Raw genomic sequence first — 13481 nt, 5'->3', positions numbered from 1 at the left:
GACATCTGCAAAAATTCGCGTCTGCGAAAATCGACGTCTGCGAAAATCCGCGTCTGCGAAAATTGACATCTCTGTTTTGTCCTCTTCATATTTTGGCGCCTCTGTAGTTTAGCGTCTTTGTATTTTGGCAGACTGTGTTCTCTGCTTGCTTATGTTCCATTTCTGCTATATTATTTCTGCAATTTGTAGCTAAAAAAGAAAAAAAAAAATTGCATTTTCAGCTTTTTTTTGGTGCAGTTTTGGCGTCTGCAACCTGTTCTGTCTGCGAAAATCCGCGTCTGCGAAAATCGACATCTGCAAAAATCTGCATCTGCGCAAATCGACATCTGCAAAAATCCGCGTCTGCGAAAATCGACGTTTGCGAAAATCCGCGTCTGAGAAAATCGACATCTCTGTTTTGTCCTCTTCATATTTTAGCGCCTCTGTAGTTCAGCGTATTTGTATTTTGGCAGACTGTGTTCTCTTCTTGCTTATGTTCCATTTCTGGAATATTATTTCTGCACTTTGTAGCTAAAAAAGAAAAAAAAAAAATTGCATTTTCAGCTTTTTTTTGGCGCAGTTTTGGCGTCTGCAACCTGTTCTGTCTGCGAAAATCCGCGTCTGCGAAAATCGACATCTGCAAAAATCTGCGTCTGCGCAAATCGACATCTGCAAAAATTCGCGTCTGTGAAAATCGACGTCTGCGAAAATTTGCGTCTGCAAAAATCGACATCTCTATTTTGTCCTCTTCATATTTTGGCGCCTCTGTAGTTCAGCGTCTTTGTATTTTGGCAGACTGTGTTCTCTGCTTGCTTATATTCCATTTCTGCTATATTATTTCTGCAATTTGTAGTTAAAAAAAAAAAAAAAAAAAAATCACATTTTCAACTTTTTTTTGGCGCAGTTTTGGCGTCTGCAACCTATTCTGTCTGCGAAAATCCGCGTCTGCGAAAATCGACATCTGCAAAAATCTGCGTCTGCGCAAATCGACATCTGCAAAAATTTGCGTCTGCGAAAATCGACGTCTGCGAAAATCTACATCTCTGTTTTGTCCTCTTCATATTTTGGCGCCTCTGTAGTTCAGCGTCTTTGTATTTTGGCAGATTGTGTTCTCTGCTTGCTTATGTTCCATTTCTGCTATATTATTTCTGCACTTTGTAGCTAAAAAAAAAAAAAAAAAAAATCGCATTTTCATCTTTTTTTTGGCGCAGTTTTGGCGTCTGCAACCTGTTCTATCTGCGAAAATCCGCGTCTGCAAAAATCGACATCTGTAAAAATCTGCGTCTGCACAAATCGACATCTGCAAAAATTCGCGTCTGCGAAAATCGACGTCTGCGAAAATCTGCGTCTGTGAAAATTGACATCTCTGTTTTGTCCTCCTCATATTTTGGCGCCTCTGTAGTTCAGCGTCTTTGTATTTTGGCAGACTGTGTTCTCTGCTTTCTTATGTTCCATTTCTGGTATATTATTTCTGCACTTTGTAGCTAAAAAAGAAAAAAAAAAAATCGCATTTTTAGCTTTTTTTTGGCGCAGTTTTGGCGTCTGCAACCTGTTCTGTCTGCGAAAATCTGCGTCTGCGAAAATCGACATTTGCAAAAATCTGCGTCTGCGCAAATCGACATCTGCAAAAATTCGCGTCTGCGAAAATCGACGACTGCAAAAATTTGCGTCTGCGAAAATCGACATCTCTGTTTTGTCCTCTTCATATTTTGGCGCCTTTGTAGTTCAGCGTCTTTGTATTTTGGCAGACTGTGTTCTCTGCTTGCTTATGTTCCATTTCTGCTATATTATTTCTGCACATTGTAGCTAAAAAAAAAAAAAAAAAAAATCGCATTTTCACCTTTTTTTTGGCACAGTTTTGGCGTCTGCAACCTGTTCTGTCTGCGAAAATCCGCGTCTGTGAAAATTGACATCTGCAAAAATCTACGTCTGCGCAAATCGACATCTGCGAAAATTCGCGTCTGCGAAAATCGACGTCTGCGAAAATCCGCGTTTGCGAAAATCGACATCTCTGTTTTGTCCTCTTAATATTTTGGCGCCTCTGTAGTTCAGCGTCTTTGTATTTTGGCAGACTGTGTTCTCTGCTTTCTTATGTTCCATTTCTGCTGTATTATTTCTGCACTTTGTAGCTAAAAAAGAAAAAAAAAAAAAATCGCATTTTCACCTTTTTTTTGGCGCAGTTTTGGCGTCTGCAACCTGTTCTGTCTGCGAAAATCCGCGTCTGCAAAAATTGACATCTTCAAAAATCTGCGTCTGCGCAAATCGACATCTGCAAAAGTTCGCGTCTGCAAAAATCGACGTCTGCGAAAATCCGCGTCTGCGAAAATCGACATCTCTGTTTTGTCCTCTTCATATTTTGGTGCCTCTGTAGTTCAGCGTCTTTGTATTTTGGCAGACTGTGTTCTCTGCTTGCTTATGTTCCATTTCTGCTATATTATTTTTGCACTTTGTAGCTAAAAAAGAAAAAAAAAATTGCATTTTCAGCTTTTTTTTGGCGCAGTTTTGGCGTCTGCAACCTGTTCTGTCTGCGAAAATCCGCATCTGCGAAAATTGACATCTGCAAAAATCTGCGTCTGCGCAAATCGACATTTGCAAAAGTTCGCGTCTGCGAAAATCGACGTCTGCGAAAATCCGCGTCTGCGAAAATCAACATCTCTATTTTGTCCTCTTCATATTTTGGCGCCTCTGTAGTTCAGCGTCTTTGTATTTTGGCAGACTGTGTTCTCTGCTTGCTTATGTTCCATTTCTGCTATATTATTTCTGCACTTTGTAGCTAAAAAAGAAAAAAAAAAAATTGCATTTTCAGCTTTTTTTTGGCGCAGTTTTGGCATCTGCAACCTGTTCTGTCTGCAAAAATCCGTGTTTGCGAAAATCGACATCTGCAAAAATCTGCGTCTGCGCAAATCGACATCTGCAAAAGTTCGCGTCTGCGAAAATCCGCGTCTACGAAAATCGACATCTCTGTTTTGTCCTCTTCATATTTTGGCGCCTCTGTAGTTCAGCGTCTTTGTATTTTGGAAGACTATGTTCTCTGCTTGCTTATGTTCCATTTCTGCTATATTATTTCTGCACTTTGTAGCTAAAAAAGAAAAAAAAAAAAATCGCATTTTCAGCTTTTTTTTGGCGCAGTTTTGGCGTCTGCAACCTGTTCTGTCTGCGAAAATCCGCGTCTGCGAAAATCGACATCTGCAAAAATCTGCGTCTGCGCAAATCGACATCTGCAAAAGTTCGCGTCTGCGAAAATCGACGTCTACGAAAATCCGCATCTGCGAAAATCGACATCTCTGTTTTGTCCTCTTCATATTTTGGCGCCTCTGTAGTTCAGCGTCTTTGTATTTTTGCAGACTGTGTTCTCTGCTTGCTTATGTTCCATTTTTGCTATATTATTTCTGCACTTTGTAGCTAAAAAAGAAAAAAAAAAAATCGCATTTTCAGCTATTTTTTGGCGCAGTTTTGGCGTCTGCAACCTGTTCTGTCTGCAAAAATCCGCGTCTGCGAAAATCGACATTTGCTAAAATCTACGTCTGCGCAAATCGACATCTGCAAAAGTTCGCGTCTGTGAAAATCGACGTCTGCGAAAATCTGCGTCTGCGAAAATCGACATCTCTGTTTTGTCCTCTTCATATTTTAGCACCTCTGTAGTTCAGCGTCTTTGTATTTTGGTAGACTGTGTTCTCTGCTTGCTTATGTTCCATTTCTGCTGTATTATTTCTGCACTTTGTAGCTAAAAAAGAAAAAAAAAAAAAAATCGCATTTTCACCTTTTTTTTGGCGCAGTTTTGGCGTCTGCAACCTGTTCTGTCTGCGAAAATCCGCGTCTGCAAAAATTGACATCTTCAAAAATCTACGTCTGCGCAAATCGACATCTGCAAAAGTTCGCGTCTGCGAAAATTGACATCTGCGAAAATCCGCATCTGCGAAAATCGACATCTCAGTTTTGTCCTCTTCATATTTTGGCGCCTCTGTAGTTCAGCGTCTTTGTATTTTGGCAGACTGTGTTCTCTACTTGCTTATGTTCCATTTCTGCTATATTATTTCTGCACTTTGTAGCTAAAAAGAAAAAAAAAATTGCATTTTCAGCTTTTTTTTGGCCCAGTTTTGGCGTCTGCAACCTGTTCTATCTGCGAAAATCCGCGTCTGCAAAAATCGACATCTGCAAAAATCTGCGTCTGCACAAATCGACATATGCAAAAGTTCGCGTCTGCGAAAATCGACGTCTGCGAAAATCCGCATCTGTGAAAATCGACATCTCTGTTTTGTCCTCTTCATATTTTGGCACCTCTGTAGTTCAGCGTCTTTGTATTTTGGCAGACTGTGTTCTCTGCTTGCTTATGTTCCATTTCTGCTATATTATTTTTGCACTTTGTAGCTTAAAAAGAAAAAAAAAAATTGCATTTTTAGCTTTTTTTTGGCGCAGTTTTGGCGTCTGCAACCTGTTCTGTCTGCAAAAATCCGCGTTTGCAAAAATTGACATCTGCAAAAATCTGCATCTGCGCAAATCGACATCTGCAAAAGTTCGCGTCTGCGAAAATCGACGTCTGCGAAAATCCGCGTCTGCGAAAATCGACATCTCTGTTTTGTCCTCTTCATATTTTGGCGCCTCTGTAGTTCAGCGTCTTTGTATTTTGGCAGACTGTGTTCTCTGCTTGCTTATGTTCCATTTCTGCTATATTATTTCGTCACTTTGTAGCTAAAAAAGAAAAAAAAAAAAATCGCATTTTCAGCTTTTTTTTGGCACAGTTTTGGCGTCTGCAACCTGTTCTATCTGCGAAAATCCGCGTCTGCGAAAATCGACATCTGCAAAAATCTGCGTTTGCGCAAATCGACATCTGCAAAAGTTCGCGTCTGCGAAAATCGATGTCTGCAAAAATCTGCGTCTGCGAAAATCAACATCTCTGTTTTGTCCTCTTCATATTTTGGCGCCTCTGTAGTTCAGCGTCTTTGTATTTTGGCAGACTGTGTTCTCTGCTTGCTTATGTTCCATTTCTGCTATATTATTTCTGCACTTTGTAGCTAAAAAAGAAAAAAAAAACAAAAATCGCATTTTCAGCTTTTTTTTGGCGCAGTTTTGGCGTCTGCAACCTGTTCTGTCTCCAAAAATCCGCGTCTGCGAAAATTGACATCTGCAAAAATCTGCGTCTGCGCAAATCAACATCTGCAAAAGTTCGCGTCTGTGAAAATCGACGTCTGCGAAAATCCGCGTCTGCGAAAATCGACATCTCTGTTCTGTTCTCTTCATATTTTGGCGCCTCTGTAGTTCAGCGTCTTTGTATTTTGGCAGACTGTGTTCTCTGCTTGCTTATGTTCCATTTATGCTATATTATTTCTACACTTTGTAGCTAAAAAAGAAAAAAAAAAAAATCGCATTTTCATCTTTTTTTTGGCACAGTTTTGGCATCTGCAACCTGTTCTGTCTGCGAAAATCCGCGTCTGCGAAAATCGACATCTGCAAAAATCTGCGTCTGCGCAAATCGACATCTGCAAAAGTTCGCGTCTGCGAAAATCGACGTCTGCGAAAATCCGCGTCTGCGAAAATCGACATCTCTGTTTTGTCCTCTTCATATTTTGGCGCCTCTGTAGTTCAGCGTCTTTGTATTTTGGCAGACTGTGTTCTCTGATTGCTTATGTTCCATTTCTGCTATATCATTTCTGCACTTTGTAGCTAAAAAAGAAAAAAAAGAAAATCACATTTTCAGCTTTTTTTTGGCGCAGTTTTGGCGTCTGCAACCTGTTCTGTCTGCGAAAATCCGCGTCTGCGAAAATCGACATCTGCAAAAATCTGTATCTGTGCAAATCGACATCTGCAAAAGTTCGCGTCTGCGAAAATCGACGTCTGCGAAAATCCGCGTCTGCGAAAATTGACATCTCTGTTTTGTCCTCTTCATATTTTGGCACCTCTGTAGTTCAGCGTCTTTGTATTTTGGCAGACTGTGTTCTCTGCTTGCTTATGTTCCATTTTTGCTATATTATTTCTGCACTTTGTAGCTAAAAAAGAAAAAAAAAAAAATTCGCATTTTCAGCTTTTTTTTGGCGCAGTTTTTGCATCTGCAACCTGTTCTGTCTGCAAAAATCTGCGTTTGCGAAAATCGACATCTGCAGTTCAGCGTCTGCGCAAATCGACATCTACAAAAGTTCGCGTCTGTGAAAATCCACGTCTGCGAAAATCCGCGTCTGCGAAAATCGACATCTCTGTTTTGTCCTCTTCATATTTTGGCGCCTCTGTAGTTCAGCGTCTTTGTATTTTTGCAGACTGTGTTCTCTGCTTGCTTATGTTCCATTTCTGCTATATTATTTCTGCACTTTGTAGCTAAAAAAGAAAAAAAAAAAATCGCATTTTCATCTTTTTTTTGGCTCAGTTTTTGCGTCTGCAACCTGTTCTGTCTGCAAAAATCTGCGTCTGCGAAAATCGACATCTGCAAAAATCTGCGTCTGCGCAAATCGACATCTGCAAAAGTTCGCGTCTGCGAAAATCGACGTCTGCGAAAATCCACGTCTGCAAAAATCGACATCTCTGTTTTGTCCTCTTCATATTTTGGCACCTCAGTAGTTCAGCGTCTTTGTATTTTGGCAGACTGTGTTCTCTGCTTGCTTATGTTCCATTTCCGCTATATTATTTTTGCACTTTGCAGCTAAAAAAGAAAAAAAAAAAAAATCGCATTTTCAGCTTATTTTTGGCGCAGTTTTGGCGTCTGCAACCTTTTCTGTCTGCGAAAATCCGCGTCTGCGAAAATCGACATCTGCAAAAATCTGCGTCTGCGCAAATCGACATCTGTAAAAGTTTGTGTCTGCGAAAATCGACGTCTGCGAAAATCCGCGTCTGCGAAAATTGACATCTCTATTTTGTCCTCTTCATATTTTGGCGCCTCTGTAGTTCAGCGTCTTTGTATTTTGGCAGACTGTGTTCTCTGCTTGCTTATGTTCCATTTCTGCTATATTATTTCTGCACTTTGTAGCTAAAAAAGAAAAAAAAAAAAATCGCATTTTCAGCTTTTTTTTGGCGCAGTTTTGGCGTCTGCAACCTGTTCTGTCTGCAAAAATCCGCGTCTGCGAAAATCGACATTTGCAAAAATCTGCGTCTGCGCAAATCGACATCTGCAAAAGTTCGCGTCTGCGAAAATCGACGTCTGCGAAAATCTGCGTCTGCAAAAATCGACATCTCTGTTTTGTCCTCTTCATATTTTGGCGCCTCTGTAGTTCAGCGTCTTTGTATTTTGGCAGACTGTGTTCTCTGCTTGCTTATGTTCCATTTTTGCTATATTATTTCTGCACTTTGTAGCTAAAAAAGAAAAAAAAAAATCGCATTTTCAGCTTTTTTTTGGCACAGTTTTGGCGTCTGCAACCTGTTTTGTCTGCGAAAATCCGCGTCTGCGAAAATCGACATCTGCAAAAATCTGCGTTTGCGCAAATCGACATCTGCAAAAGTTCGCGTCTGCAAAAATCGACATCTGCGAAAATCGACATCTATGTTTTGTCCTCTTCATATTTTGGCACCTCTGTAGTTCAGTGTCTTTGTATTTTGGTAGACTGTGTTCTCTGCTTCCTTATGTTCCATTTCTGCTATATTATTTCTGCACTTTGTAGCTAAAAAAGAAAAAAAAAAAATTGCATTTTCAGCTTTTTTTTGGCGCAGTTTTGGCGTCTGCAACCTGTTCTGTCTGCGAAAATCCGCGTCTTCGAAAATCGATATCTGCAAAAATCTGCGTCTACGCAAATCGACATCTGCAAAAGTTCGCGTCTGTGAAAATCGACGTCTGCGAAAATCTGCGTCTGCGAAAATCGACATCTCTATTTTGTCCTCTTCATATTTTGGCACCTCTGTAGTTCAGCGTCTTTGTATTTTGGAAGACTGTGTTCTCTGCTTGCTTATGTTCTATTTCTGCTATATTATTTCTGCACTTTGTAGCTAAAAAAGAAAAAAAGAAAAAAATCGCATTTTCAGCTTTTTTTTGGCACAGTTTTGGCGTCTGCAACCTGTTCTGTTTGCGAAAATCCGCGTCTGTGAAAATCGACATCTGCAAAAATCTACGTCTGCGCAAATCGACATCTGCAAAAGTTTGCGTCTGCGAAAATCGACGTCTGCGAAAATCCGCGTCTGCAAAAATCGACATCTCTGTTTTGTCCTCTTCATATTTTGGCGCCTCTGTAGTTCAGCGTCTTTGTATTTTGGCAGACTGTGTTCTCTGCTTCCTTATGTTCCATTTCTGCTATATTATTTCTGCACTTTGTAGCTAAAAAAGAAAAAAAAAAAATTTGCATTTTCAGCTTTTTTTTGGCGCAGTTTTGGCGTCTGCAACCTGTTCTGTCTGCGAAAATCTGCGTCTGCGAAAATCGACATCTGCAAAAATCTGCGTCTGTGCAAATCGACATCTGCAAAAATTCGCGTTTGCAAAAATCGACGTCTGCGAAAATTTGCGTCTGCAAAAATCGACATCTCTATTTTGTCCTCTTCATATTTTGGCGCCTCTGTAGTTCAGCGTCTTTGTATTTTGGCAGACTGTGTTCTCTGCTTGCTTATATTCCATTTCTGCTATATTATTTCTGCAATTTGTAGCTTAAAAAAAAAAAAAAAAAAAATCACATTTTCAACTTTTTTTTGGCGCAGTTTTGGCGTCTGCAACCTATTCTGTTTGCGAAAATCCGCGTCTGCGAAAATTGACATCTGCAAAAATCTGCGTCTGCGCAAATCGACATCTGCAAAAATTTGCGTCTGCGAAAATCGACGTCTGCGAAAATCCGCGTCTGCGAAAATCTACATCTCTGTTTTGTCCTCTTCATATTTTGGCGCCTCTGTAGTTCAGCGTCTTTGTATTTTGGCAGATTGTGTTCTCTGCTTGCTTATGTTCCATTTCTGCTATATTATTTCTGCACTTTGTAGCTAAAAAAAAAAAAAAAAAAAATCGCATTTTCATCTTTTTTTTGGCGCAGTTTTGGCGTCTGCAACCTGTTCTATCTGCGAAAATCCGCGTCTGCAAAAATCGACATCTGCAAAAATCTGCGTCTGCACAAATCGACATCTGCAAAAATTCGCGTCTGCGAAAATCGACGTCTGCGAAAATCTGCGTCTGTGAAAATTGACATCCCTGTTTTGTCCTCTTCATATTTTGGCGCCTCTGTAGTTCAGCGTCTTTGTATTTTGGCAGACTGTGTTCTCTGCTTTCTTATGTTCCATTTCTGGTATATTATTTCTGCACTTTGTAGCTAAAAAAGAAAAAAAAAAAAAATCACATTTTCAGCTTTTTTTTGGCGCAGTTTTGGCGTCTGCAACCTGTTCTGTCTGCGAAAATCTGCGTCTGCGAAAATTGACATCTGCAAAAATCTGCGTCTGCGCAAATCGACATCTGCAAAAATTCGCGTCTGCGAAAATCGACGACTGCAAAAATTCGCGTCTGCGAAAATCGACATCTCTGTTTTGTCCTCTTCATATTTTGGCACCTCTGTAGTTCAGCGTCTTTGTATTTTGGCAGACTGTGTTCTTTGCTTGCTTATGTTCCATTTCTGCTATATTATTTTTGCACTTTGTAGCTAAAAAAAAAAAATCGCATTTTCACCTTTTTTTTGGCACAGTTTTGGCGTCTGCAACCTGTTCTGTCTGCGAAAATCCGCGTCTGTGAAAATTGACATCTGCAAAAATCTACGTCTGCGCAAATCGACATCTGCAAAAATTCGCGTCTGCGAAAATCGACGTCTGCGAAAATCCGCGTTTGCGAAAATCGACATCTCTGTTTTGTCCTCTTAATATTTTGGCGCCTCTGTAGTTCAGCGTCTTTGTATTTTGGCAGACTGTGTTCTCTGCTTGCTTATGTTCCATTTCTGCTGTATTATTTCTGCACTTTGTAGCTAAAAAAGAAAAAAAAAAAAAAATCGCATTTTCATCTTTTTTTTGGCGCAGTTTTGGCGTCTGCAACCTGTTCTGTCTGCGAAAATCCGCGTCTGCAAAAATTGACATCTTCAAAAATCTGCGTCTGCGCAAATCGACATCTGCAAAAGTTCGCGTCTGCAAAAATCGACGTCTGCGAAAATCCGCGTCTGCGAAAATCGACATCTCTGTTTTGTCCTCTTCATATTTTGGCGCCTCTGTAGTTCAGCGTCTTTGTATTTTGGCAAACTGTGTTCTCTACTTGCTTATGTTCCATTTCTGCTATATTATTTTTGCACTTTGTAGCTAAAAAAGAAAAAAAAAAATTGCATTTTCAGCTTTTTTTTGGCGCAGTTTTGGCGTCTGCAACCTGTTCTGTCTGCGAAAATCCGCATCTGCGAAAATCGACATCTGCAAAAATCTGCGTCTGCGCAAATCGACATTTGCAAAAGTTCGCGTCTGCGAAAATCGACGTCTGCGAAAATCCGCGTCTGCGAAAATCAACATCTCTATTTTGTCCTCTTCATATTTTGGCGCCTCTGTAGTTCAGCGTCTTTGTATTTTGGCAGACTGTGTTCTCTGCTTTATTATGTTCCATTTCTGCTATATTATTTCTGCACTTTGTAGCTAAAAAAGAAAAAAAAAAAATTGCATTTTCAGCTTTTTTTTGGCACAGTTTTGGCATCTGCAACCTGTTCTGTCTGCAAAAATCCGTGTTTGCGAAAATCGACATCTGCAAAAATCTACGTCTGCGCAAATCGACATCTACAAAAGTTCGCGTCTGCGAAAATCGACGTCTGCGAAAATCCGCGTCTACGAAAATCGACATCTCTGTTTTGTCCTCTTCATATTTTGGCGCCTCTGTAGTTCAGCGTCTTTGTATTTTGGAAGACTATGTTCTCTGCTTACTTATGTTCCATTTCTGCTATATTATTTCTGCACTTTGTAGCTAAAAAAGAAAAAAAAAAAATTCGCATTTTCAGCTTTTTTTTGGCGCAGTTTTGGCGTCTGCAACCTGTTCTGTCTGCGAAAATCCGCGTCTGCGAAAATTGACATCTGCAAAAATCTGCGTCTGCGCAAATCGACATCTGCAAAAGTTCGCGTCTGCGAAAATCGACGTCTACGAAAATCCGCATCTGCGAAAATCGACATCTCTGTTTTGTCCTCTTCATATTTTGGCGCCTCTGTAGTTCAGCGTCTTTGTATTTTTGCAGACTGTGTTCTCTGCTTGCTTATGTTCTATTTCTGCTATATTATTTTTGCACTTTGTAGCTAAAAAAGAAAAAAAAAAAAATCGCATTTTCAGCTTTTTTTTCTCGCAGTTTTGGCGTCTGCAACCTGTTCTGTCTGCAAAAATCCGCGTCTGCGAAAATCGACATTTGCTAAAATCTACGTCTGCGCAAATCGACATCTGCAAAAGTTCGCGTCTGCGAAAATCGACGTCTGCGAAAATCTGCGTCTGCGAAAATCGACATCTCTGTTTTGTCCTCTTCATATTTTAGCACCTCTGTAGTTCAGCGTCTTTGTATTTTGGCAGACTGTGTTCTCTGCTTGCTTATGTTCCATTTTTGCTATATTATTTCTGCACTTTGTAGCTAAAAAAGAAAAAAAAAAAAAAATCGCATTTTCACCTTTTTTTTGGCGCAGTTTTGGCGTCTGCAACCTGTTCTGTCTGCGAAAATCCGCGTCTGCAAAAATTGACATCTTCAAAAATCTGCGTCTGCGCAAATCGACATCTGCAAAAGTTTGCGTCTGCGAAAATCGACATCTACGAAAATCCGCGTCTGCGAAAATCGACATCTCAGTTTTGTCCTCTTCATATTTTGGCGCCTCTGTAGTTCAGCGTCTTTGTATTTTGGCAGACTGTGTTCTCTACTTGCTTATGTTCCATTTCTGCTATATTATTTCTGCACTTTGTAGCTAAAAAAGAAAAAAAAATTGCATTTTCAGCTTTTTTTTGGCCCAGTTTTGGCGTCTGCAACCTGTTCTATCTGCGAAAATCCGCGTCTGCAAAAATCGACATCTGCAAAAATCTGCGTCTGCACAAATCGACATATGCAAAAGTTCGCGTCTGCGAAAATTGACGTCTGCGAAAATCCGCATCTGTGAAAATCGACATCTCTGTTTTGTCCTCTTCATATTTTGGCACCTCTGTAGTTCAGCGTCTTTGTATTTTGGCAGACTGTGTTCTCTGCTTGCTTATGTTCCATTTCTGCTATATTATTTTTGCACTTTGTAGCTTAAAAAGAAAAAAAAAAATTGCATTTTCAGCTTTTTTTTGGCGCAGTTTTGGCGTCTGCAACCTGTTCTGTCTGCAAAAATCCGCGTTTGCAAAAATCGACATCTGCAAAAATCTACGTCTACGCAAATCGACATCTGCAAAAGTTCGCGTCTGCGAAAATCGACGTCTGCGAAAATCCGCGTCTGCAAAAATCGACATCTCTGTTTTGTCCTCTTCATATTTTGGCGCCTCTGTAGTTCAGCGTCTTTGTATTTTGGCAGACTGTGTTCTCTGCTTGCTTATGTTCCATTTCTGCTATATTATTTCGTCACTTTGTAGCTAAAAAAGAAAAAAAAAAATCGCATTTTCAGCTTTTTTTTGGCGCAGTTTTGGCGTCTGCAACCTGTTCTGTCTGCGAAAATCCGCGTCTGCGAAAATCGACATCTGCAAAAATCTGCGTCTGCGCAAATCGACATCTGCAAAAGTTCGCGTCTGCGAAAATCGATGTCTGCAAAAATCTGCGTCTGCGAAAATCAACATCTCTGTTTTGTCCTCTTCATATTTTGGCGCCTCTGTAGTTCAGCGTCTTTGTATTTTGGCAGACTGTGTTCTCTGCTTGCTTATGTTCCATTTCTGCTATATTATTTCTGCACTTTGTAGCTAAAAAAGAAAAAAAAAACAAAAATCGCATTTTCAGCTTTTTTTTGGCGCAGTTTTGGCGTCTGCAACCTGTTCTGTCTCCAAAAATCCGCGTCTGCGAAAATTGACATCTGCAAAAATCTGCGTCTGCGCAAATCGACATCTGCAAAAGTTCGCGTCTGCGAAAATCGACGTCTGCGAAAATCCGCGTCTGCGAAAATCGACATCTCTGTTCTGTACTCTTCATATTTTGGCGCCTCTGTAGTTCAGCGTCTTTGTATTTTGGCAGACTGTGTTCTCTGCTTGCTTATGTTCCATTTATGCTATATTATTTCTGCACTTTGTAGCTAAAAAAGAAAAAAAAAAATCGCATTTTCAGCTTTTTTTTGGCACAGTTTTGGCATCTGCAACCTGTTCTGTCTGCGAAAATCCGCGTCTGCGAAAATCGACATCTGCAAAAATCTGCGTCTGCGCAAATCGACATCTGCAAAAGTTCGCGTCTGCGAAAATCGACGTCTGCGAAAATCCGCGTCTGCGAAAATCGACATCTCTGTTTTGTCCTCTTCATATTTTGGCGCCTCTGTAGTTCAGCGTCTTTGTATTTTTGCAGACTGTGTTCTCTGATTGCTTATGTTCCATTTCTGCTATATCATTTCTGCACTTTGTAGCTAAAAAAGAAAAAAAAAAAAATCACATTTTCAGCTTTTTTTTGGCGCAGTTTTGGCGTCTGCAACCTGTTCTGTCTGCGAAAATCCGCGTCTGCGAAAATCGACATCTGCAAAAATCT

The sequence above is a fragment of the Cupressus sempervirens genome, chromosome 5, assembly GCF_028749045.1.
Source record: "Cupressus sempervirens isolate cs-2001-9-10 chromosome 5, ASM2874904v1, whole genome shotgun sequence".
NCBI lineage: Eukaryota > Viridiplantae > Streptophyta > Pinopsida > Cupressales > Cupressaceae > Cupressus > Cupressus sempervirens.
Note: the sequence above shows the minus strand (reverse complement) of the source record.